At 37.6% G+C, this 9,547-nt stretch overlaps 1 long non-coding RNA gene across 1 annotated transcript in view; it reads right to left on the bottom strand.

Annotated features, from left to right (window-relative positions):
• Positions 1-642: 642 nt before the first annotated feature.
• LOC116563463 overlaps positions 643-9,547 on the bottom strand; it is a 28,669-nt gene continuing 19,764 nt past the window's right edge. Inside the window, exon 4 of the long non-coding RNA XR_004274409.1 lies at positions 643-2,497. This is a non-coding gene — a long non-coding RNA (uncharacterized LOC116563463). The remainder of the gene's footprint in view (positions 2,498-9,547) is intronic.

Raw genomic sequence — 9,547 nt, 5'->3', positions numbered from 1 at the left:
CTTTATTAGAACACACAGAATTTTCAACTAATTCCAACAAATATAATGTCTTATAAATATTTATCATCTCAAAGTTATACATCAGTTGTCTTTAGAACTGTTAAATCACAAAATATATGGGAAAGTTCTTTGCCTTTTTTAGAAAACGTATTTAGATATCCAAATTTTAATGACAAGATATAGCATAGATACGGCTATAACTTACATTTTATAAGTAACATATAAATATTCACAAAGCACTATCCTTTAAAAAAAACAAAAACATAAAGGAATGGCTAAACCAAGCTTTTACATTTTTAAGGTCACTGTGACAACTTTTCATTAAGTACCGTAGAAATATATGGACTTACATTTTTTTTTATGACAAAGTTTCGCTCTTCTCGCCCAGGTTGGAGTGCAGTGGCGCAGTCTTGGCTCACTGCAACCTCCGCCTCCTGGGTTCAAGTGATTCTCCTGCCTCAGCCTCCTGAGTAGCTGGGACTACAGGCATACTCCACTAAGCCTGGCTAATTTTTTTGTGTGTTTTTGGAAGAGACAGTTTCACCATTGATGTCGAACCCCTGACCTTAGGTGATCCACCCACCTCGGCCTCCCAAAGCGCTGAGATTACAGGTGTGTGTCACCATGCCCAGCCTGGACTTGCATTTTAACTATAATTTTAAATTTTCTGCAATCTGTTTGAACATAATTAGTGGCTGGAGTGCACTACTTAAATAGTGAATTCTGCCGAATAGCTCAACTTCCTGCTCTTGCTTACATTGGGGTTTCCTATTTCCCAAGTCCTCTCTTTTGATCTCAGTCCTTCTCTTTGGATAGCATAGAATAAGACTCTCCTCCTCTGTGACAAGCATTCAATTGCTTAAGAGTAGCACCTATACGACATCTGTGCCTTCTCTTTTGGCTAACAATTCCATGTCCTCTCATATGACCATCTTTTCAGAACCTTCTTTGTCTTGATTGTCTTTTAAGTTGTTTTCAGAATGTCAGTCTTAAAATGTTGCCTAGAACAAGTGAATGTTCTAGCTGTTGGTAAGTGTCTTGATTATTAGATAGTAAATATTTAGCTCAATCTAAGTCTAACCACTGGGAAGTTATTCCTTTTTTTAATTTTGAAAAAAAGGTTTTATGACAATCACTTTGGTGATATAAAAACGTCCATCAGCTTGGATTCTGTGAGAACATCCTAAAATATATTGGAAATCCAAATCCCTATATCCAAAGCAATCTTTGAAACTTTTGGTGTCATCCTAGATATTAGGTAGATTTTTGGGGGGAGGATTTTTGGCTGAAATGAGTCACTTACCCCCTCCTTAATCTAGAACTTTATTTTTCAGGTAATCTAGAGTCTCTATTAAGGGTGTGTGATATATAGTATACCTGGATTTGCCAATAGACAGACAGGCCAAGATAGGCCTGCAGTATTATCTTTGGTTATTCCAATGTGATAGCCACTAGCCCCACATGACCATTTAAGTTTCAAGTTAAATAAATTTAAATAAAATTAAAGTAAAAATTTAGTTCCTCCACTGCACCAGCCACATTTAAGTGCTCAGCAGTCACATGTGGCTACTGACTGCTATGTCAATCAGCACAGATATAGATCATTTCCTTCATTGCAGAAAATTCCATTCCTGCCACCTAGATAAAAATAGAAAATGTGACCATTTCTGAATATTTAAAATGGAAAACAATATTATAAAAATGGATATTGGCATAGGCATAGACATTAAAAACATTAACTATTTGATTATTTTATATAATGCCTAGTCCAATGTTTTACGAGGGAAGCCTATTGAATAAGAATTTAGGCTTTGCAGACAGGCTACGTGAGCTCAGGTTCTGCCTCCGCCATTTTCTGTGTGATCTTACTCAACTTATTTAACCTAGGCTTTGTTTCCTTAACTATAAAATAGTTTTAATGAATTTCTTAAGATGATCACTAAACTCGAATGGAATAATGCTTGTAAAAGTATTTAGCACAATGTCTGACACATATAAGTTGTTAATATAAACATAAGGCATCATTGCAGTTATTTGGAGAAATGCAGTTATGAGCTCCAAAGTACTAATTGCAGAATGTGTGCATAAACACTAACACAATACCACGCTTTATTAAATAAATTGGACTTGTTAAAAGCAAGCAGAAAACACCTTTATTCTTCATTCCTGTCGCTTTAAACCTATTCTGCTGAATTGTTCTTCCCTTGCCTTAGGTGAAATTTCAGGCAGACTCCACAGCTTGTCATGTTATAGTCAATCTCATTTCCAAGTAATAAAACAAGAGTAGGTGGGGTTTGGATAAATAGAAAAGGAATAAGGAAGAATCCTTTGTAAAATATACAAACTTTAATATGTACTTCAATATGCAAGCTGTTCTCATTTTATTCATCCCATCTCAGTTCTGGCTAAACTCTGCAATGGAAAGGTGGGCTTGGTGGTTTCTTTTATTATTATTATTATTAGTTTTTGCACTCCTTCCTTGTTGCCTCTGGATTCCCTGGGATTGGAGAGGGCAAAGATAGATGGGAAAAATTCAGACATTGAAAAGGTTTTCTCCAGCTTTCTTGGCTCTCCCCCTCTGCCAAGGCAGATGTGCCAAAACTGGTTCTTGATGAGATTTCATGAGTTATTAGAAGAGCCCACAGCTGTGGCTTGTCCCTCTGCAGGTCCCTGACACAGGTGACACCTCCTACAACTGGCCATTCACAGTTTCCTTTTAAGCCTCTCATTTCCAGTGACCCACGATCCTCAGAACTTTTGTTTTTTTTAAAGAGTCTCACTGTCACCCAGGCTGGAGTGCAGTGGCATAATCTGGCTCACTGCAGCCTCTGCCTCCTGCATTCAAGCAATTCTCCTGCCTTAGCCTCCCAGGTAACTGGGATTACAGGCATGCACCACCATGCCTGGCTAATTTTTATATTTTTGGTAGACATAGGGTTTCACCATATTGGCCAGGCTGATTTCAAACTCCTGACCTCAAGTGATCCTCCCACCTTGGCCTCCCAAAGTGATGGGGTGACAGGTGTGAGCCACTGCATCTGGTCTGCTCCTCCGGTTCTCTGTTGGTGGCACTTCATCTTTCCAGGTGGGCCTCTTATTTAGGGTGGCTACAAATGTGATTAAAGTTCAGCTCTTTTCCATGGAATCCATACTTGGCTCTCAAAATACATATAATTTTGTCTCACCACTGGTGAGAGTACAGTTAATTTCCATTGTAGCCCTGTTTTTTCACTCCGTTCTCAAGGGTGTTGAATCAGTCTCTTATATTTACATTGCTTAGGTTTAAGTCACGTACAACAGCTTGTGCCACCTAACTTCTAGGAGCACAGGTGTAGTTCTGTGGGTAGGTTTCCAAAGCCTTCCTCATTTGGTTTGGGTGGTAGGGGAGCAGAAGCACTTCTTTCTCCTACACTATTTTGTGTTCAGGGACTGCATAACCCTCTGACAAGTCCCAAGAACATCTTCAGCACTCATGTTCTTAGAGGTGATGAACCAAAACTCCATCTTTGTGTCAGCAGCCCATATATCAAGATTTACAGGGTCTTAGCTCTGAACTTATAATCTCCACTCTACAGTGTTTGGGCCTCTGCTAAAATTCTAAGACAATAAGAAAATCAGTTTAATAATCTGTTATAGTTGTTTTCATGGAGCTTGTAAGATTGATATTTAAGTAGACAAAGTGGGAAGCAGTCAGTTTTCAGGGTTCCAGGGGTCACCACTTTGTGCTCAGAGTACAGCTGTCAACTAGTGATTTGCTGCATTTAGACAAGGAACAGGAGCAAAGGGCATATTTCAAGAGGGTCATCGACACTGCCTTGTGATAAGTGAATGGCTGGAGGGTTTCTTGGTAAACTGAAACCTTTTCACATTTTTAGCTTTTTCTGTGGCAACCTGTCTTTTACAGAAGCTGCTCCTGAACCTGGCTTTTCATTTTCAGCATTGGTGTGAACATTCTTTTTTTTTTTTTTTTTTTGAGGCAGAGTCTCTTGCTCTGTCACCAAGGCTGGAGTAGAAAGGTATAATCTCTGCTCACTGCAACCTGCATCTCCCAGGTTCAAGCGATTCTCTTGCCTCAGCCTCCTGAGTAGTTGGGACTGCAGACTCACACCACCACCACCAGCTAACTTTTGTAATGTTAATAGAAATGGGGTTTTGCCATGTTTGCCAGGCTGGTCTCGAACTCATGACTGCAAGTGATCCACTCGCCTTGGCCTCCCAGAGTGCTAGGATTATAGGCATGAGCTACCACGCCCAGCATTGGATATTCATCTCTGATTCACTGCTCGCACTGTGTATTAAATGTTGCCAAGCATGGTGGCTCACACCTGTAATTCTAGCACTTTGGGAGGCTGAGATGGGCGGATCACAAGGTCAGGAGTTGGAGGCCAGCCTGACCAATATGGTGAAACCCCGTCTCTACTAAAAATAAAAAAATTAGTCAGGCGTGGTGGTGGGCACTTGTAATCTCAGCTACTCAGTAGGCTGAGGTAGGAGAATTGCTTGAACCTGGGAGGCGGAGGTTGCTGTGAACTGAGATCACGCCACTGCACTCCAGCCTGGGCGACAGAGTGAGACTCTGTCTCAGGTAAAAAAAAAAAAAAAAAAAAAATGGTGGTCCAGTGACAAAGGAAAATGACTGATTCTAACCTTCACCATCACATGGCTACCAGATTTTGGAGTAAAGTATTCCAAAGTAATGCTTTGTGAGGCACTCTCCCTGTCTGTGAGAGTGATGCTATGCACCACTGTCCTTGATTAACTATTTCTCACTTCCCAGAAATAGAGTTAGGTCAGCCTTCAAATTAATGACATTCTATTCACACATAAAATTACCACCCAATTATTGATCTGCTTTCTTAATGCCCTTTTGACTAGCTAGAAACACTTAGAATTGGGCATTAAGATTGAAGAATTTATTTACAATTATTTGAAAATCTTATAAAGAGAGATAGATGGTAATTCTTTTTGTAGGTAGGAATCCTGTTGAAATGATGATGGTAGGCATACTGGTGATGAGAAAGCAAGCCCAGAACATTCCTAGAAGCACGTGGGAACACTTGGTATCTCCTCCAACCCTCTGCTTCAAATAAACAACTAGCTTTCCTTGGACCTATGGATAAGACTTTTCTTTAGGAATGAGCTGGGGAGCAGCTACCTGAATGAGTGATTGATTTAATAATGTTACCTTGTTGGTATATATTCCCTATCTGTTGACTCATGCCAAATATGCCACTAATAAAGCTTTGTTCTTTCAGTTCTTCTTAAAATACAAAGTTCTCAGGATCTCAATTTTCTTTTTAGCGTGATTATATTAGAATAGATGATCTATCAAAGTGACTTTAATTCTGAAGTGTACAATTTTTTTAAGCACTCCTGGGATTGTTTCAGACTGTAATCAGTTAAAATTATTTAGTATATATTTGTTATTGAATGAATGCATTTACGTCTTACTGCAAATAAATTCTAGGTTCATACTTAAAATCAGGCTTTACTATAAATGCAATTGGTGTTATTGCAACCTGGAGACTAAGAACAAAAAAGACAAGTTTAGGCCAGATGCAGTGGTTCACGCTTGTAATCCCAGCACTTTGAGAGGCCGAAATGAGTGGATCACTTGAGGTCAGGAGTTCTAGACTACCCTGGCCAACAAGGTTAAACCCTGTCTCTACTAAAAATACAAAAATTAGCCGTGTGATGGCATATGCCTGTAGTCTCAGCTCCGCAGGAAGCTGAGGCAGGAGAATTGCTTGAATCCGGGAGGTGGAGGTTGCAGTGATCTGAGATTGTGCCACTGTACTCCAGTGTGGGTGACAGAACGAGACTCCATCCCAAAGCAAAGCAAAAAAAAAAAAAAAAAAGACAAGCTTTATCCACTTCATAGTTTTTCTATGGCTATGCCTACTCATGAACTTTGGAGAAGTTTTACTCAATAATCAACCACATGGAAGAGAGAATAATCTACGTGTGGAAAATCACTGAATATTTATTTATGTGTTGATTAGGCTTGATATATATTAGCCTTCTTTTTCTTTGATCATATTCAATACCTAGATCATCTATATTTGGTTGCATAATGTAGCCTGAATTAAAGGAAAAAGGATATATGAAAAAAATAACACCTATTGAGGGTTTAATATAGTGCTAATCACTGTGCTAAACACCTCACACAGACATTTTCATTTAATCCCCACAATAACGCTATCAAATAGATACTACTATTACCCCTTTTATAGATGAGGAAACAGAAGCTCAAGGAAGTAATATAACCTGCCGAAAGTCCCATACCTAGAGCCGGTATTATGGGATTAGATAGTTTAACTCTAGAACCAATAGCCACTACTGTAGAGGAAAAAATCATTCATTGAGTGCATATCATATGAGCTGCATATGTCATCTAACTCACACAGAAACGAGAGTCATTTCTTTTCAAGAAACTGCAGGTGATATTTATAGTTCCAAGATAGTTTAGATATATTCTGAATGACAGAGTTCCACTTGGCTTCTGAGCAAGATAATCTTTTAATTTTGGAAGGCCTTATTGGAAAGCATTTCCCAGAGATGATCCTGGAGTGGCCCTGGTGAGATTAACCTCTGTTCAAGTCTTGGTTCTGTGGTTCAAATGTATGCAAATGTAGGCAACATGCTATTTTATTCCTTTATCTATAAAATGGTACTGACGTTCATGGAGGTGTGGTGATTAATAGAGTTAATATCTATACTCAGTGGCCTATACAAGCATGGTGCAAATGTTTCTTTCAATAGTAGCATAGGCAGAGATACTCAAGAGAAGCTATTGTCATATTTTCACTTCTTAGTGCAATGATACATCTAGTTTGTATACCTGGACACCTTAGAGGGGATTATCAGATCCTTGACTAAATAAGATGCTTGATAAAAGTTTAAAAATGAATTAAAAGATTGATCAGAGACCAAGGACACGTTATTTCTGGAGAAGACTAACATCTAATCCTTCTCCAGCAATCCAATAAATATATCTTGGCAGATTATTTTGCCTAAGATACTATTTGAGTATCAGGCTGCTTAGTAGTAATACAGAGATGGCCTCTGCATCTTTGCAGAACTAGCTCAGAAAACGTCTTTCCAGAAGTAAGTTGTCAAGGTTTCCATCTCAAAAGCCTACTTCATTCTGGATTGTGCTCAACCATCATTCTTTCCATTACCCTCAGCTCTAAAAGCTCACAGCAGTGTTTCACAGTGGATTTTCCATTGTGTGCCAACTGTACTTGATCCCAGAGAAGAGCACTCTCCAGGACTTTTCCTAGTATTCTAGCAATACAGGTCATCAAAAACAAGGTCTGATTTTTAGACAAGAATGGTGGAATTTTTGATACCTTTCCTTTATTTCCAAGAGAGGAAACCATCAGACCATCAAAAACCAAGCCAATATTTAGAAATACTTTTTGCTTTTGGTTACTTCAAATATCCACCCTATCATGTAACACTAATGGTTAAAATTGTTCCTTTTTCCTAATAGGAATTGAGATTGGATGTTTATGCATATTTTACAGAGGCTGTCTAGGAGAGACTCACCTAATCTCCATAGCTGCTATGATTGTGAATAGTTATGAGACTACTACCATGAATCAGTGATGCACTCTACCACCCATCACTCCTTCATGGTTGAATTTCAGTGGGTGGCTGTGGGGCTCCTCTTCCTTAAGAGATCCTATGCCAGAGATTTAGGATTTCTCATCAGCCAAAATACTTTCAAAGTTTGAACTAAATTCACACAAAATTAAATGCTGCCTACTGGAACTATAATTGATTGTCATGTGTCTTCTCTGCAGTGATTCTTCTCTGCTTTGAATGACTTTATGTCATTACCTTCTGAGGCTTTGCAAACCAAACGTATCATTTATACAGAGCAATGTCGGGGCTTGGTAGCCTTGAACATTCAGAAGCAACTAACTGGTACTAGACTCTTGACTTCTAGTACATAATGGATCATTACGCAATCTACAGTAAAGCTCAGAGTGCAAAATATAAATTTGAGCTTTTAAGATTTGAGCTCTCTAGCAAACGCAGGTTTTCTAGAGAGAAAAGTATTTAAGCTGCTTACTGGCATCTCAGAGGTTAATCCATCTGTTTACTGAGTGCATTGATTTCCACTGTGGTACATTGGCATTTGCTTCCCATGTTTCTTCTGACGTGCAAACCAACCAGCAATAGCGTAATATTGATCTCCATCTTTTTTATACACCTAGGAGTGAACACTTCCATTCATTTACTGTTTTTGCAGTCCTGCAATTATAATGCTTTGACATTTGGGTAAAAGTAAATGCTGCAGCAGAAATTATATGTTAATGGTTTTCCATGATTTAAATATTTAATATTCTATGTTTTCCATGCTTGAATGAGATTACATGAGAATATTCTATTTCTTTAGGTAATGTAATAGTGTAAAATTTCTTTTTGTTCTTGGCTATGTTAGTTAATGTCTCATATATTTGACAAAGCCTAATTCTAAGAGTGGTAGAATTTTTGATGCCTCTCCTTTATTTCCAAAAGAGGCAATATTGCATAGTAATTTAGAATGTGAACTCCATACTGGAGTTTGAATATTGGCTTTACCACTTAATAATGATGTGGCCTCATTAATAAAATGGAAAAAATGATAATATTACCTCCCAGAGTTCATTTGTTCTATAAACACTTGTTGAATGCCATCTGTGGGTCCATGTCAGAAAATTTGCTAACCACCCAGAATACAAAAGTGAATAACACCACATGGTCACTGTCTTTCTGGGATTTGCAGAATCTTACATGGGAATATTGTCTCCATATCACCAGTTCACTTGGCTTTATTCTAAATTTAGTACTGAATTTACATTTGCTGAATTATTTAGTCTCTGGTAATCAATAACAAATTTGAATAAATGAATATGAACATACTAATTTATTTATGCAATGGGTTGGGAAATTTATAATGTATAAACATTAAATTTAAAAGGGCACAAAGTTCAAAGCATGATGTGGGCTGTTAAATAAAGACAAACAAATAAGCAAACAAAAGGATGGAAAGAAAAATGAATGTTGCGGGCAGGAGAATAGATAAAATGTAAGAGAGACTCGTATGGGGTATTATGAGTGAGATTAACTTTCAATTTAATATACAGAAAAATTATGAAGAAAGCATTCAGAAGAGTTGAGGTCTATGTTATCATGGCAAAAATGAAAAGCAAATATTCTTCTGATCTTAAGAGGCTGAAATTAAAAGAAAATTGCAGTAGTCAAGAACAGAGAGAGTCTAAAAGTAAATCTTTGTATTTTAAGCATTTGAAAAAGAATAGAAATATATGTTTGATGAAGGAAAAAATTATAATAAAATAAGCATTTTATAAAATCAATTGCTTCATAAATTTGAAGTCAAAGAATATTAATCATTTTTTAAAAATATATACAGCTCTTTTTTTTTTTTTTTTTTTTTTTTTTTGATAATATTTCACTTTGTTTTCCCTGGTTGGGTGTGGTTGCGCAATTTTTTCTTTCCTTACCCTCGCCTCCTGGGGTTAATTTATTTTCCTCC

Source organism: Sapajus apella, unplaced genomic scaffold (assembly GCF_009761245.1).
Source record: "Sapajus apella isolate SASKATOON/1434 unplaced genomic scaffold, GSC_monkey_1.0 scaffold2, whole genome shotgun sequence".
Classification (NCBI taxonomy): Eukaryota; Metazoa; Chordata; class Mammalia; order Primates; family Cebidae; genus Sapajus; species Sapajus apella.
Note: the sequence above shows the minus strand (reverse complement) of the source record. Positions and strands in the feature narration are given on the sequence as shown.